Below are 18,124 nucleotides of genomic sequence, written 5' to 3'. Positions count from 1 at the left end.
AACGACCGCAGAGTTGCCCAGATCATACGCCTACTGATTACTGGGTGGCCACCCTGCTGCATCTCTGCTGCAAAGACAAAGTACCATTATTACTTCCGTCACTGGAGCGGGATGGCAAAATGTGTGAATACAAGCACATGCTGGTAGGGGCACTACTGACGGCATTCCCACCTGACAGAAGAAACACAAGGCAGAGGAGGAGGAAGTCGCCAACGCAGCTGGGGCACCACCTCAGAAGGGAGCGTTAACATGGCTAAAATGTGAAAAAAATTCATCAGCATGACACATCATCCAGCACCACCATCTGATACGGTCTATACAACCAGGTGCCAGCGTTATAACAACATGGTGGAAGAGTACATGTCTATGTCCACACGTCTGCATGTACTAAGTTGGGTCTGCCCATTTAACTTCTTGGTTTCCAAACTGGACACATGGCCTAGGCTTGTACTTTTTGACTTGGAAGTGCCGGCATGCCCCGTGGCAAGTGTAATGTTGGAACATGTGTATATCACACATAGGCGCATCCACCTGTCCAAAGCCAACGTGGCCACTCTCGCATTCATTAAAAGAAACCAGGAGTGGAGTCCACAGGACTTGTCTGTACCTCTGGCAAACCAGACAAATGTACCATCTGCACCCAGACATTGTTATATTTTATTTGCCATTTGTTTTATTTTGGGGCCTTACCAAAAAGGAAGAGAAATAAAATCCACAAAAATAATGTTGGATACCATCAGACCTGCCTCTTCCACCTACACTGCAATGTCCACCTCCTGCTAGTCCACCTACACCACCTCCTCCTCCACTAGGACATCCGACTACTGTATCTACATTGTTCTTTTTTATTTTATATTATGTTCTTCTAAGTGCTGTCCCTAAAAAAAAAAAAACTTGGATACCTCATCCCCTACCTCTTCCACCTTCATCGCCACATTCGCCTCAAGCTCCTCCACCTACTACACCTCCTACATTTGGACCTATGTCTCTTTTTTCAAGATTATTATTATTATTACTTTTTATTCTCTGTTGTTCCATTTTTCACCTTTACCGCTTACTACCCCCATTTTACAGCACGAAAGTTCGAGACCACATTGGCTGTGAGATGGTCTCATTATGCTGGGAAGGGCCCAATAAACATTTACCTTTTCAGCCTATTAATCAGTGAACAGCTCTCTGCTTTTTCTTAGCTGGTTATTAAAAAATGGGTGGACTCACCCAAAAAATTAATTGGGCCCCCTCCATTTTTAATAACCAGCTAAGGCAAAACAGACCGCTAAGGGCTGATGTTAAATAGCTGTGAAGGTCCATGGATATTGGCCCCTACCAACACTAATAAGACTAGTCCTCAGCTGCACGAGAAATGGAGCATCCTGATTGCTTTTGTGCAGTGGCAATTGGGGTAATATATACAGCTCTGGCCAAAATTAAGAACCCACCACATCAAAACCCTGTCATGGGGAGCCCATTCTCCAGACCTGAACCCAATTGGAAAACTTGGAATGTAATCAAGAGGATGATGGATAGTCACAAGCCATCAAACAAAGAAGAACTGCTTACATTTGAAACACTGCTGGAAAGCATGCCAAGATGCATGTAACTGTGATTAAAAATTATGGTTATTACACAAAATATTAATTTCTGAATAGTGATGGGCGAGCACTAAAATGCTCGGGTGCTCGTTGCTCGGGTCGGGCAAATTGGAATTCTCAGGTACTCGGCCAGAACAGCGAACCCAATATAAGCCTACGTGAGACCAAAGTATTTTTACTGCGATCCCCCCGGGGGTCCTTTTAATTTCAAAAAACATCTGAAAATGATAGAAACACTGCTCAAAAGACACAGGAACATCATGGGGATAAGCCCTAGAAGCATTCCTGACTCCTAGTTCACAGCCTTAGGCCGGTTTCACACTTGCGTTGGTAGCAGCTGCGGACTTCCTCCGTGAAGCTCCGCCGCTAGCTCCGCCTATTTCTGCATGCGGCCGGCATGCAGCCTGTATACCTATATTTAACATTAGGTACGCAGGTCGTGCCGCAGTATGCGGATGCTTCCGCATGCGTCGTTTTGACGATGCAGAGAAGAAAAATTGCTACAAGCTGCGTCCTATGCTGGTCTCCGCATCGTCAAAACGACGCATGCGGCAACATCTGCATACTGCGGCACGACCTGCGTACCTAATGTTAAATATAGGTACACAGGCTGTATACCGGCCGCATGCAGAAATAGGCGGAGCTAGCAGCGGAGGGCAGGGCTTCAAGGAGGAAGTCCGCAGCCCTCCGCAGCTGCTACCAACGCAAGTGTGAAACCGGCCTTAATCATTTTTTTCCGAGATTCATGCCATTTTTCCCGGTGCCACAAAAAACACATTAAAACGAAACCAAAACAGGTTTTGCTGCGAAATATGTCAAGGTACATCCTTTGTAGGTTAATCACTTGCCTGTAAGGCCAAATATTTAACCCCAGACCGAAAATTTCCTCTCCCTCTTAAGGCCCCGTCTCACATAGCGATTTACCAACGATCACGACCAGCGATATGACCTGGCCGTGATCGTTGGTAAGTCGTTGTGTGGTCGCTGGGGAGCTGTCACACAGACAGCTCTCTCCAGCGACCAACGATCAGGGGAACGACTTCGGCATCGTTGAAACTGTCTTCAACGATGCCGGAGTCCCCCTGCAGCACCCGGGTAACCAGGGTAAACATCGGGTTACTAAGCGCAGGGCCGCGCTTAGTAACCCGATGTTTACCCTGGTTACCAAAAAAACAAACAGTACATACTCACCATCTGATGTCCGTCAGGTCCCTTGCCGTCTGCTTCCTGCTCTGACAGTGCCGCCGTACAGTGAGAGCAGAGCGCAGCGGTGACGTCACTGCTGTGCTGTGCTCTCACTGTACGGCGGCATTCAGTCAGAGCAGGAAGCAGACGGTAAGGGACCTGACGGACACCGAAAGGCGAGTATGTACTGTTTGGTTTTTTTTACATTTACGCTGGTAACCAGGGTAAACATCAGGTTACTAAGCGCGGCCCTGCGCTTAGTAACCCGATGTTTACCCTGGTTACCAGTGAAGACATCGCTGGATCGGTGTCACACACACCGATTCAGCGATGTCAGCGGGACCTCAACGACCAAAAAAAGGTCCAGGCCATTCCGACACGACCAGCGATCTCACAGCAGGGGCCTGATCGCTGGTACGTGTCACACATATTGAGATCGCTACTGAGGTCGCTGTTGCGTCACAAAACTTGTGACTCAGCAGCGATCTCGCTAGCGATCTCGCTATGTGAGACGGGGCCTTTAGGCTTAGTTCAGACGCAGCGTTTTTGAAGCGTTTTTCAACTTTAACATTGCTTTCAACCACTACAAATGCATTCACTGGGAAATGTCAAAAATACTTTTCAAAATTTATTTTACAATTGCAAGGTAAGGATGCATTCCAACTAGCGCTGGGGTCCGCCAGGAGGGGATCCGTAATGGATCTGACCTCCTGGTGACCCCAGCTAAGGCTGGCGGAATCCTGGAGTTACCAGGAGGTCAGATCCATTACGGATCCCCTTCTGGCGATCCCCAGCGCTACTGGGAACACAGCCTAAGATGTGTATATTTCAAAACATAATTATGTGCATAAAACAACAAAAAAGTAAGTAAATGGGCATGCCAAATATAGGCATTTTATATGCAATTTTTTTATGAAAACATTTTTTGGTTGTAGCAAACTTGGTGCAGGAATATTTATTTGTAACTTTACATATTCCCCCGAAAATTCTCACATATTATTTTTTCGGCTGAATGTTCCTTGCATACATTTTGTCCGCAAGTAGAACAGAAACGCTCCGATTTTCTTTCCTTCTTTGCTGGACAAATACAGCAGCGCTGTCATGCAGAATCCACACTCTTCCCAGCAATAGCAGAGTCATAAAAGTTCTTCCCCAGCAACAATACAGACAAAAAGATTGAGTATCACATGTAAACCTAGTACAGGCCTAAAAGGCCCCAGGAGCGTGAATATGGGGTAGTCCCAAAAAAAGGTTGTTATACCGAAATGTCTGTAACATAAAAATATATGACTAACTGGAAATTACTAACAACTATATACCTGAGGATTACCTAGATTTTCAAAATTCTAACTAAAGTACTTTTACAGAAAATAGAAAACAGGGTTAAACTGAGATATCATGGAGTCATCAGACGAGTGGCCATAAACCACTAGAATATAAAAGCCACAAGGATTTAGACCAAACCACCACAGGCAGAGTTTCAGTAAACCTTAATGTTTTACAATGACAAACCGCAAACATATAGAGGCTTCGAACTGTTTCTGAAGTGAGAAAACAAACATTTATCAAGATTGTGTCACTATGAGCATTGTCTGTCACATCTGTAAATGTTTTACAAGAAATGCAGCTATGTGATTGTCTGAATGCATTCGGTATACAGTATTTAAATCTTGTTTACAAATCGCCATTTGTATATTCGCCATTTGTACATTTGAGGCAGCCAAAGTTATGGCTCTCAAGGAGAGAAACTAATATAGTGGACAAAGAAATATTTGTAATGAACTACTGAGCCAAACTAACATCATTGCATTATCAAATTTATATGAAGTGTATTGTGTCCAATTTGCGCAACCAGGCAACACAAAAAGGAGCTTTTCCAGTGAGCTCTTTAAGGTACACAAATGTGAAGTGTTTGCCATCAAGGATCTGGTTTCACCAATGGGGGGTACCTTTTTTAAAAATATACTATTGCCATCACAGCCACCCATGCCCAAACTTTACGGGCCTATAACAATTCAAAGCATGTTCACCCAGGTCATGTCGTCAGAGATAAGGAAGAGACATTGCAGGAGACAGTTAAGAATTAGGGCCAATGTAGTGGTGTGGGTCTCTGAGACTTGTAATGCAGTGCATGATCTGCCAAACAATTCCCCAATGGGGTTACCTTTTATTAAAGTACACTACTGCCATCGCATGCCCCTAGCCCAAATATCAACGGCCTATAACAGTACTGAGCACGTTTACCCTGGTGATCTAGTGGCAGGAACATTTTAGATTGCAGGAGACCAAGTTAAGAAGTCGGCCCAATGGAATGTCATGCCCAATTCCCCAATGTGGGATCCTTTTTAAAAAAAATAAGAGAGTGCCATCACAGCCCCCTTGGCCAAAATGCACCGTACAGAGCACGTTCACCCTGGTGATCTACTGGCAGATACAGGATAGATTGCAGGCGACCGAGTTAAGAAGTAGGCCCAATGTAATGTCATGCCCAGTTCCCCAATGTGTTGTCCTTTTTTAAAAAAAAATAAGTGCCATCACAGCATCCTTTGCCAAAATGCACCGTACAGACCACGTTCACCCTGGTGATATATTGGTTCTGGATGAGGAGGATGAGGATAAGAACAAACAGACCAAATCTGTAAGCGTATACCCATGTGGGGTTGTGAAGAGGTGCATGAGAATACGCCTCCCCAAAAGAGAGAATGTATTTGAGGTTATGTTTCGCTGTTTTCACTTGGTGGTGTACAGAAGTCTTTCCCAATCCAGGCCTTGTTCATTTTTATAAGAGTCAGCCTGTCAGCATTTTCAGTTGACAGGCGGATGCGCTTTTCTGTTATAATTCCACCAGCGGCACTAAAACCCCTCTCTGACAGAACGCTAGCAGCAGGGCAGACCAGGACCTCCAAGGTGTAGAGCGCCAGTTCATGTCACGTGTCCAGCTTGGATACCCAATAATTCAAAGGCACATAGGAATCCCGGAGGATGTTTGTACGATCTGCAAGGTACTCCCTCACCATCTTCCCAAACATTGCACTTCTTGTGACAGCGCCCCTTGCCTCTGTGCCGCCACGATGGGAATGTCTGAGAAAACTGTCCCAGAACTTGGCCATTGTTCCCCTGCCTGAGCTGGATTGTACTTCTGTCTCTCTCTTGCTTGGAGTCCTTGGTTGTACAACAAACTCTTGACTTCTGCTGCCAGCGTTCTCACATGGGAATTTTCTAAGTAATTCCGCTACAAGGGCCCTGTGGTACTGCAAAATTTTAGTACACCTCTCTGCCTCAGGCAGAAGAGATTGAAAGTTCTCCTGGAAGCGTGGGTCTAGAAGTGTCACCAACCAGTAATGAGTGTCACCCAAAATTTTGATAATCCGAGGGTCACGTGAAATACAGTGCAACATAAAGTCAGCCATGCGTGCCAGACTGCTAACAGGCAAGACTTCCGTGTCCTCATCAACAGGACACCTGATGATGCTGTCCTCCTCCTCCTCCCTGTCCTCAGGTCATCCCCACTGAACAGAAGCTAATACAGATGTGTTTGTAGTACCATCTATAGCACATGAAAGTAGCTCCTGTTCTTCCTCCTCCTCCTCATTGCCTAACAATCCAGGTTGAGAAGACATGAGGCTGGGCTGAGTGTAATCCCCCTGTATGTTTCCTTGCTCCATGTCCTCGTGCTCCGCCTGCAATGCATCCTCTCTGATTGTGAGCAGATAGTTTTTCAGAATGCTGAGAAGCGGGATAGTGATGCTAATTATGGCATCATCACCACTCACCATCTTAGTGCAGTCCTCAAAGTTTTGGAGGATGTTACATATGTCTTACATCCATGTCCACTCCTGAGGTCTTATGTGTGGAGTCTGACCTGAAATTCGATGGCCTTGTTGATGTTGGTAGTCAACAACGGCCCTCTTCTGCTCACAAATCCTTTCCTACATATGCAGCGTAGAGTTCCAGCGCGTGGGGATGGGGACATCATACAATAGTCGGTGAGCTGGAATCTGAAAACGCTGCTGAAGCATGGCAAGGGCGGCTGAAGCTGTAGCTGGCTTTCTAAAATGGTCAGACAGACGGCATACTTTCACTAGCAGATCCGGCAGCTCCGGGTAGCTTTTCAGAAATCGTTGAACCAAGAGGTTAAGCACATGGGCCAAGCAAGGTGTGCGTATGAGCTCACCTTGCCTCAGAGTAGCCATCAGGTTACGGCCATTGTCACACACGACCATGCCTGGCTGTAGGTTCAGTGGTGTCATCCAAACATCTGACTGCTTTTTCAGCGCTGTCCACAACTCTTCTGCATTGTGCGGTTTGTCACCTATGCAGATTAGCTTCAGCACAGCCTGTTGCCGCTTGACTGAGGCAGTGCTGCAGTGCTTCCAGTTTCTGACTGATGTGTTGATTTCATAGATGGAGGATGAAGAGGAGGAGGAGGAGGTGCAGGAGCTGTAGACTGTGGGGGCAACCCTGATTGACATAGGGCCAGCAATCCTCAGCGTGGGGAGGAAGTGTTCCATCTCAAGGTCCAACTGGGTCCCGGCTTGCACTATGTTAACCCAGTGTGCCGTCATTGAGATGTACCGTCCCTGCCCACAAGCACTTGTCCACGTGTCCGTGGTTAGGTGGACTTTCCCGGTAACAGCATTGTTGAGGGCACGGGTAATGTTGTGGGACACATGCTGGTGTAATGCCGGTACGGCACACCGGTAGAAATAGTGGCGACTGGGGACCGAGTACCTTGGGACAACCGCCCCCATCAGGTTGCGGAATGCTTCTGTCTCAACAAGCCTAAAAGGCAGCATTTCTAGCACAAGCAGAAGAGAAATATTAGAATTGAGGACTGTGGCCTGTGGGGCGTTGGCTGGGTATTTCTGCTTGCGTTCCAAAGACTGGGTTATAGACAACTGAACGCTGTGCTGGGTCAAGGACGTGGACGGGCTTGCTGATGGTGCTGCTTGACTGTGGGCCACAACAGGTGCAGGGCTAGAGGCATCTTCACATGCACGGTGTACTTGGGATTGGCTTCTATGCAAAACAGTGGAAGAAGCAGTGGTGTGACCAGCAGGCAGTGGTCCTCGAGCCTGGGGTTCGGCCCACAAAGTCAGGTGCTTTGCTTGCATGTGCCTGATCATGCTGGTGGTCAGGCTGGTTGTTTTACTACCCCTGCTGAAGCAGGCATGGCAGGTGCTGCAAATGGCCTGTTTAGGGTTATCGGCAGAGTCTTGAAAAAATAGCCAGACTCTGGAAGATCTCACAGGTGGGATGGCAACTTCACTCATGTTGGTGTTACAAGGAACGGATGCATGCCCTCTGTCTGTGGCCACCACACTGCTTCTTCCTGCCTGTTGGGGGATATGCCTCCTTCCCCATTTGTGCTGCTGTCCTCGCTACGCATGTCCTCCTGCCAGCTTGGGTCAGTTACTATGTCATCCACCACCTCGTCTTCCACATCTGCACCCTGATCCTCCTCCTGACTTTCTAGAAATTGTGTCTCATCATGGTCCACCTCTTGTGACACTTTCCCACCATTGCCTTCGTGTGACTGGGGCTGGTCAAAGCTTTGGGCAGCTCTACATGCGATCTCATCTTTCCCCACTTCAAGTTGACTGGGAGAGATTTCTGAATCTTGAAATGGAAAACTGAACAGCTCTTCAGAGTGTCCAATGTGGGATCAGTTGTCTCAGGGCACTCGGCATGGTGGGAGGAAAGAGGATCAGGGTGAGGAATATCCTGGCCTCACTGACGGCTACTCAGACTTGACTGTGTGGAAGACAAGGTGGTGGTGGCTAAGTGACTGGAAGCTTTTTCCGCTATCCAGCCAACCACCGTTACACACTGCTGTGGCTTCAATAGTTGTGTGCTGTGGTCCCCTAGAAACTGGGACAGGAATGCCGAGAGAGAAGATGTGGGTCTTTGTTTTGCGCACTTTCACCTTGCCCATGGCCTCATCCTCTGGATGCACCATCAGCATCACATCCACTTCCCTGTCCCTTGCCTTAACCATTTTAAATGGACTACTGCACTATTTCAAATGCTCAACACAAATGTCTTTATTAGTAGCGAAATAATATGTGATCAGTATGCCTGCAAATCTATGATTTTTCAAACCCAAACACCAGGCAGGCCTCAGCCTGACCTAACAGACTGTATTCAATTTTTTTAAGTTAATTCATGCAAAATAGTGCTGTATAGAATTTGAGTATCACACAGCCAAAAAATAAGTACACTGGTCTCCAATGCCCAAACTAGGAGCACAGAGATATATGACGGCTCTAACGGAAATACCACACTGGCAAATCTGTGGCCTTTGAATTTTTTGATACGAAATAGCGCCGTATAGAATTTGAGTATCACACAGTCAAAAAATAAGTACACAGGCCTCCAATGACCAAACATGGAGGACGCAGATATATGAGGCCTTTTTCAGTGAATTTAAAACACCAAAAAAAAGGGAGCACAAGGGTCGCACAGACAACTATGCTACGTATGCCTGACAAACTATAACTTTTCAACAGGCCTCAGTCTGACAGAACAGACTGTATTTTTTTTTTTTTAGGGGGGGGGGAATTTTTGGAAAAAAAAAGGAAAAATAGGTATATAGACAGTAAAGAAGCTGCAGCAGCAGCAGGCGGTTATGGAGCTTTGGGAGGGATGCAGTGGGAGCAATGGACGCACATACAGTGCCTGCAGGCCTTGCACTGATGTGGATATGCTGTGCCCTGCCTGCCTAGCGCTGCAATATCGGGACCCACAAATTAGCCCTACAAAGGACTTTTGGTTTCTGAGGAGTTGTGGATGTAAGAGTTGCAGGCCTACACTAACTCTAAAACCACGATTCTGACCCTATCTCGGCAGCAGCTCTCCCTATTCTCGCTGAAACAGGAACAGAATGCGGCGAGCAGGGCGGCACAAGGTCTCTTATACTCGGGATGATGCTGTACGGCCCAGCCAATCACTGCACGACACAACAAAGATGGCTGCCGCGTTTCATGGCCTGGCAGACAATCCCTGCACCGTGATTGGGTCTCTTAAGTCCGCCAAAATTGCTGGGTGAAGACTGCAGTTACCGCCGAATAATACCGGAAATGCTCGCTGCTCGCCGAGTACACCGATACCTGGGCGAGTAACGAGTAGTGGCAAGCATGTTCACTCATCACTATTTCTGAACTCTTCCGGAGTTAAAAAATTAGTACTGTTGTTTCTAAATGACTATGGACTTGTTTTCTTTGCATCATTTGAGGTCTGAAAGCACTGGGTTATTTTTATTTTGACCATTTTTCTTTGTTAGAAAAAAATACTAAATTTATTGCTTGAAAATTCTGAGGCATGTCAGAAGTTTATAGAATAAAAGAGCAATTTACATTTTACTCAAAAATATACCTATAGAGAAAAATCAGACAAACTGGACATTTTGCAGTGGTCTCTTCATTTTTGCCAGGGCTGTAAGTATAATTACAACTGTGATTTGTCAAAAATCACAGCTGACATCAAGCCCAGGGTTAGTAATAGAGAGGTGTCTATGAAACACCCCGTTTACTAACACTGTAAGTAAAACTAAAGAAACACAGATTAAAAACATGTAATTAAAATATAAAAACAGACACCCTCTTTCACCCATTTACCCAAAAAAAAAACACCTGCAGGTTCAATGAGATCCACAAGGTCCAGCGTAATCCACATCGAGGTCCCAAGATGATCCCCTGCTCCAATACATACAGAAGCCATAGTGACATCATAAAACGTGACCCCTCCCCGTGTCCGCCGTACACACTAAGGGTGGCATGGAAGCCGCCACCTGTGAGGTCACTGGAGATGACAGTTTGCGGTTATCACAGTACCCTCTGAGCTGTCACTTGAGGTGAACTCATGGAGCACAGTGACCGGCAATACGCATAACCTGGCGGAAACATTGTAGTAGGTTGGATTGCCGGACTGCCCCCTGCGTGACACAGGGGCACTACAGTACGGAAGTCCAACAGTGAACCAGTGGGATCATTACAGTGCATCAGATTGGTGAATCTCTGGTGGACTGCGTTGCCCACTAGACTTTGTTATATACAGCAAGCTAAAGCTAAGTGGGCAGAAGGACCTGGTGTTTTAGCTTACTAAGTCTGGTATTAAACCACTCCAAGGGACCTGGTCCTTTATCCCACTTGGATTTAGCTTTCTCACAGTGAGCAGGCTAAATCCAAGTTGGCAGAAGGACCTGGTCCATTTGGCCAATAATTATAGTATTAACCCCTTCACAACGCATGATGCAGTTACGTCATATATCATAGAAATATAAGAAAAAATATTGATTTTGCTCAATTAAAAAAATACACAAATTGGGACTTGACATGTTTAGAAACGTCTGACCAATCAAAATGTTAAATAATCTGATCAGTAAACGGCATAACGAGAAAAAACTCGAAACGCCATAATGACTTTTTTTGGTCGCCGCAACATTGCAATAAAATGAAATAAGAGATGATCAAAACATGGTATCCGCACCAAAATGGTATCAATAAGAACGTCCCGCCAAAATAAAAAAAATTCCCAACGGCGATGTGGATGGAAAAATAAGTTATGGGAAGGAACAAAAATTTAAAAAACGGAAAATCGCCTGAGGGTTAAAACACTCCTAGGTGCATGCATGGAAAAAAATCTGTGGTTGTGTGATCTACAAAAATGATCACCAGTAAATAAAACGGGACGAGGATGAGATTGGCGCAGAATATTGTACACACTGGGATTAAGGGGAAAATTCGTGTGTATAATTGTCACATATAAATAAATATGTAATCAGATGTCATATCTAGTCTGCGGCTCAATATTACTGCAAAAAATCACATGACAGTATTCATATCTATCTATATACAATAAGGGTCCTTCTATCTACTGGGATTTAGCATTCTTATATAGAGCAGGCTAAATCCAAGTCGGCTAAAGGACCTGGTCCCTCTGTCAACTAGGAAATAGCCGACTCTGTGTGAGAAAGCTAAATCCCAGTGCACAGAAGGACCTGGGCCTTTAGCCGACTGGGATTTAGCTTTCTCACAGAGAGCAGGCTAAATCCAAGTCAGCAGAAGGACCTGGTCCATTTGGCCAATAATTATAGTATTGACCCCTTCACAACGCATGATGCAGTTACATCATATAACATAAAAATATCAGAAAAAAAAATATCGCTTTTGCTCCATTTAAAAAAATAAATAAATTTGGAATTGACGTGTTCAGAAAGGTCTGACCAATCAAAATGTAAAATAATCTGATCGGTAAACGGCATAACGAGAAAAAAACTAGAAACGCCATAATTACGTTTTTTTTGGTCGCCGCAACATTGCAATAAAATGAAATAAGAGGTGATCAAAACATGGTATCCGCGCCAAAATGGTATAAAAAAGAACGTCCCGCCAAAATAACAAAAAAATCCCAACGGTGATGTGGATGAAAATATAAGTTATGGGAAAGAAGAAAAATGTAAAAAAAAATGAAAATCGCCAAAGAGTTAAATCACTCCTAGGTGCATGCATGGAAAAAAATCTGTGGTTGCATGATCTACAAGTTACGTCATATATCATAAAAATATAAGAAACAAAAAAAATTGCATTTGCTCCATTACAAAAAAAAAATAAAAAATAAAAAATCCCCGCCAAAATGGTATAAATAAGAACGTCCCGGGGCCAAAATAAATAAAAAATCCCAATGGCGATGTGGATGGAAAAATAAGTTATGGGAAGAAAATTTAAAAAAAAAACAAAACGGAAAATCACCCGAGGGTTAAAACACTCCTAGGAGCATGCATGGAAAAAAATCTGTGGTTGTGTGATCTACAAAAATTATCACCAGTAAATAAAACGTGTCGCAGATGAGATTGGCGCAGAATATTGTACACACTGGGATTAGGGGGAAAATTTGTGTGTATAATTGTCACATATAAATAAATGTGTAATCAGATGTCATATCTAGTCTGCGGCTCAATATTACTGCAAAAAAATCACATGACAGGATTCATATCTATCTATATACAATAAGGGTCCTTCTATCTACTGGGATTTAGCATTCTTATATAGAGCAGGCTAAATCCAAGTCGGCTAAAGGACCTGGTCCCTCTGCCGACTGGGAAATAGCCGACTCTGTGTGAGAAAGCTAAATCCCAGTGCACAGAAGGACCAGGTCCTTTAGCCGACTTGGATTTAGCCACAACCATACCTCCACCTGCAGAGCCCCACACCACCTACACAGCAGGTTGTTGTGTGCGCACAGGACCTGTGATGAGGTCACAGGAGGGGAGGAGTCAGGGGGTCACATGATCACATGGCCTCAGTGCCTCCTCAGTCCTGACTAATGCTATGATACCAAACAATGTGCTGAGTCGTCCTCCTGTACACACTATATATACGTATAGGCCATGATGAGGCCGGTAAACTATAGCTTTATTTGGGACTAAGGTAACTCACATCCTGACTCCAGCACTGAAGGATGTTGCAGTCTGGGGGCACTTAAGGGTTAACACTTGGAAGCCCTTTTTTTCTTTTCCCATCCACCCTGTCCTGTGCTTGTCTGCGCCATTTCTCCAGTACTCACAGGCATTTACTAACAGTCCACACATACTTCTCTCCTCCTCCCACAGGACTCACAGTGGTCAGGCTTCACCTGAATCTGATAAGCTGGAGGCACCAGCCAAGAAAGGAAAAAAAAAAAACCTCGGCTCCCTCACACTGCAGAGCTCACTCTTTTCATTCACAGCAGGGAGCCGGCTCTTTGTATAGGATCATTCAGGAACAACACATCAGGCAGCAGGACTCTGCTGTGCTGGTTGTCATGGTGCTGGATGAGGGGAAGTTTATGTGTGGGGTCAGGAGGGGTTTACGGTGTGGATGTAGCAGAGCCGTGGGTGTACGAGGTGTACGGAGCGGAGCTGTGTGTGTACAAGGTGTATGTAGCTGAGCCGTGTGTGTGTACGGAGCTGAGCCGCGTGTGTATGGAGTGGAGCCATGTGTGTCAAAGTGTACGGAGCGGAGCCGTGTGTGTACGAGGTGTACGGAGCCGAGCCGTGTGTGTACGAGGTGTACGGAGCGGAGCCGTGTGTGTACGAGGTGTATGGAGCAGAGCCGTGTGTGTGTACGGAGCTGAGCCGCATGTGTATGGAGTGGAGCCATGTGTGTCAAAGTGTACGGAGCGGAGCCGTGTGTGCCGTGTGTACGAGGTGTATGGAGCAGAGCCGTGTGTGTACGAGGTGTACGGAGCCGAGCCGTGTGTGTACGAGGTGTATGGAGCGGAGCCGCGTGTGCGGGGGGTTTAGTGAGTGGAGCCGTGTGTGTAAGAGGTGTATGCACTAGCGCTGCTATCATGAGGTGAGTTGAATACTTTGCGTTAGAGCAGCAGCGTCAAACACGCAGCGTCCAGATGTTACAGCATAGTGGAGGGGATTTCATGAAATCCCGTCTCCACTATGCGATAAAACACGCAGGTGGCAGACCCACGTAAACTGACATGCGGCGCGTCTTTTCAGAACGCAGCATGTCTGTTTACAATGCGGCGACGCTCCTTCGCTGAGCCGTAAATGTACCATAGACTATCATTAGATGCGATAAAATCACATCTAATGATTAGTCACATGCGTAGTAACTGCGTAAATGCAGCTTACCACGCATGTCTGCCGGCTCACCTGTCCCGCCGCCGGAAGTCCCTCGTCCACTGCAGTTCTCGCGATAACTTATTGTGAGAATTGCCGTGCACGTGACTGGGACTTATCTCCGGTCACTAGTCTGGTTCTCACGGTCAGCTGATCAGCTGATTGTTAGAACGCTGCAGTGTAGGTGATCGCTGGAGAGTTATCTCCGGCGATCATCTACCGGCTCTGCTACATCTCCGGCGATCATCTACCGGCTCTACGCTTTTAAATAGGAATATATTTTACATGTGCGTCAGGTTAGGCGAGTAAAGAGTAAAGGTATGTGCACACGTTTCGGATTCTCTGCGGATCCGCAGCGTTTTTTGTGGTGCAGAAACGCTGCAGATCCGCAAGTGATTTACAGTACAATGTAAATCAATGAGAAAAAAAATGCAAATCCGCTGCGGTTTAAAAGAAGTAGCATGTCACTTCTTTTTTGTGAATCTGCAGTGTTTTTGTACCCATTCCATTATAGAAAACAGCAGGGGTAAAAAACGCAGCAAATCAGCAAGAAAACCGCAGCAAAAACACACAAAAAAATCCTGCGGAACCGCACAAAAAACGCGACAAATCAAATACGCAGGTGCGTTTTCTGCCAGGAGAGGCAGAATCCGCACCAGAAATTCCTAAGCCTAATCCGCAACATGTGCACATAGCCTTAACCAGATTTATTTGTACTGATTTTACTACGTGGGGGGGCGCCATTTTGCAGTTCGCCTCAGGCAGCAGAAAGGCTAGGTTCACCCCTGGGTGTATGGAGCGGAGCCGCTTCTGTACGAGGTTTATAGAGCGGAGCGGCGTGTGCGGGGGGTTTAGTGAGTGGAGCCGTGTGTGTACAAGGTGTATGGAGTGGAGCCGTGTGTGTACAGAGCGGAGCAGCATGTGTACGGAGCGGAGCTGATTGTGTATGAGTTGTACAGAGTGGATCTGCGTGTGTACGGAATGGAGCCATGTGTGCACGAGGTCTGTGGAGCGGAGCCGCGTGTGTACGGGGTCTATGGAGCGGAGCCGCGTGTGTACGGGGTCTATGGAGCGGAGCCGCGTGTGTACCAGGTCTATGGAGCAGAGCCGCGTGTGTACGAGGTGTACGGAGCGGAGCCGTGTGTGCACGAGATGTACGGAACTTGTGTACAACCCCTGGCAAAAATTATGGAATCACCGGCCTTGGAGGATGTTCATTAAGTTGTTTAATTTTTTTGAAAAAAAAGCAGATCGCAGCCATGGCACAAAACTAAAGTCATTTCAAATGGCAACTTTCTGGCTTCAAGAAACACTAAAAGAAATCAAGAACAAAAAATGTGGTAGTCAGTAATTTTTAACTTTCTTTAACCAACCATAGGGAAGAATTATGGAATCACTCAATTGTGAGGAAAAAATTATGGAATCATGAAAAACAAACAAACAAAAAAACTCTGTAAAACATCTCTAGTATTTTGTTGCACCACCTCTGGCTTTTATAACAGCTTGCAGTCTCTGAGGCATGGACTTAATGAGTGTCAAACAGTACTCTTCATCAATCTGGCTCCATCTTTCTCTGATTGCTGTTGCCAGATCAGCTTTGCAGGTTGGAGCCTTGTCATGGACCATTTTCTTCAACTTCCACCAAAGATTTTCAATTGGATTGAGATCCGGACTATTTGCAGGCCATGACGTTGACCTTATGTGTCTTTTTTCAAGGAATGTTTTCACATTTTTTGCTCTATGGCACGATGCATTATCATCTACTGATGGGGTAAGAAAAGTGTCCAAAATAACATAAACTTGTGCATTTATTGAAGATGTAATGACAGCCATCTCCCCTGTGCCTTTACCTGACATGCAGCTGTAGCGCCCCCACTGCCGCAGGGCCGAGGGGTACCCGGTACCGGGCCTCTGAGTCTCTGCTCTGGGGTTGTCACGGTGGCTAGACCCGGTCCGTGACCCTGCTGAGGGGCGTACAGTAATAGATGTGGATAGATGATGGTGGTGGTGATGCCGTAGTGGTGCGGTGCAGTAAATAACGAGGACACCAGGTTGCAGTCTCTTTACCTCTTTACTGAAGATCTCTGGGTCCTCAGTCCGGAATCCGGATTACCAGGCTGTGCAAGTCCGGCCGGTCCAATGACACCTCCAGAGTTCTCTTAACAGGTGGAAATCTGCGCCTTCCTGCTAGCGCTATGTGTTGTGATCCTTCCCTGCTGTGCTTACGGAAAGTCCCCACAACTGTTGTGTCCGTTTCTTAAGTTCCCTCACAACTCGATTAGATGATGTTCTGCTAATCCTCCGTCCCTCCCTGATGTTACGGTTAGGACGGCACCCGTATGACGGGTAGGCTCGGAGCTCTTCCAGGACCCTAGAGTCGCCCCTCTCCACAAGTTGCCCCCCAAGACTGCATAGGTGATTTAGGTGAGACAGCCCGCCTTAGACTGACTGTCCTGCCGTTGGTTTAGAGTATTGCTTGAAGCTGAATATTGTAATACTCCCTCGGCGTTCCGGCCGCCGGTTGTGCGCCTCAGTAGGATGTTGCCTCGGTCTTACAGCACGACTCCTACTGGTATTCTCCTTCTTGCTTTGATCTCGTTTCTCACTCAGCACAATCTATCTCGCTTCCAATCCCTCCTTGGGTACCGCCGCTATACTGAGCAGGCACGGTCCCGTTACGTTCGCTCAAGTTGCCAAGCCTCTGTCAGGATCCCACCCCTGACAGGGACCCTACCGAATCTTCTCCCACAACACCCTCTGCCACAAGGTGTTGCCTGGTTCCAACCCAGTCAGCTTTCTGTCTAACTTCCTGCCTGACCCCCAGTTTACCCACAATGGTGGGGAGTGGCCTAATGAATAGAACCCTTAGCTCCCCCTGGTGACCCGACTGTGAAATGTATTGGTGTCTGTGATACCTGGTCAGATGAACTCCTTCAGTGCCATCAGACGTACCATAGCTCCCCTTAGTGGCGGAGCCACAGTACTGCAACGACCAGGACTCTGGGGCGCTGCACTCCCCCCCCCCCCCCCCCGGTTAAATCCAGTACTCCTGGACTGGGAAGAAAACAACAATACAGGTTAGCAAAAAGACATACAATTTTGTTGAGTGCAATAACAATAAGTATTCTTGAACAGAGCTTCCCTTTATGGGAGGTGAGGACACTTGAACGTTACAAAACATGGTTAAATATTATAGCAACATGCTATAGATAACTTTCTTTTACCCAACCGGGTGTTCTACTTAGTGCAAAATTGTTGAACAATAATTTAACATTGTCTTTGAGGATGTACACTCTAAATCCATTAAAGACCTTCTTATAACACATTATAAGGCAATTAACTTCATTCCCCTTTAAATCTGCAGGACCGCCTGTCCTAACGGCTCCAGACCTACTGCCTCTCCTTTCTTTACAGGACCGCCCCTTTCAGCCCGGGCCTACTGCCTTTTCAACTACTATACACAGTATAGAACATAACATTACTTTCAGTTTTGGATCAACGGGCCATCTCTATATGGCTCCTAAGAGGACTCACTAACTAACCCCGTACAGGTTCACTGTCTGACCCCATGTTTCTATCAACATTATTAAACATTCTTCACCATTAACTTGTTAAATACACATAACTTCTTCATATAAACATCATCATCATTTCCTTCTATCAAGGCATCATTACTATCTGTCTTAAAGCAATATCACCCTTTAAGTGCAACAGGTGAACGTCCCCTTTAGGG

General features: G+C 46.1%; 1 pseudogene across 1 annotated transcript in view; it reads right to left on the bottom strand.

Moving 5' to 3' along the window:
* Positions 1 to 13,013, bottom strand: part of LOC143764693 (uncharacterized) — a 133,503-nt pseudogene extending 120,490 nt beyond the window's left edge. The window contains exon 1 of the transcript XR_013213252.1: positions 12,966 to 13,013. The product of XR_013213252.1 is annotated as an uncharacterized LOC143764693 (transcript). The remainder of the gene's footprint in view (positions 1 to 12,965) is intronic.
* Positions 13,014 to 18,124: the final 5,111 nt, after the last annotated feature.

This window comes from Ranitomeya variabilis, chromosome 4 (genome assembly GCF_051348905.1).
Source record: "Ranitomeya variabilis isolate aRanVar5 chromosome 4, aRanVar5.hap1, whole genome shotgun sequence".
Lineage (NCBI taxonomy): Eukaryota > Metazoa > Chordata > Amphibia > Anura > Dendrobatidae > Ranitomeya > Ranitomeya variabilis.
This window is presented reverse-complemented; position numbering and strand designations above follow the sequence as displayed.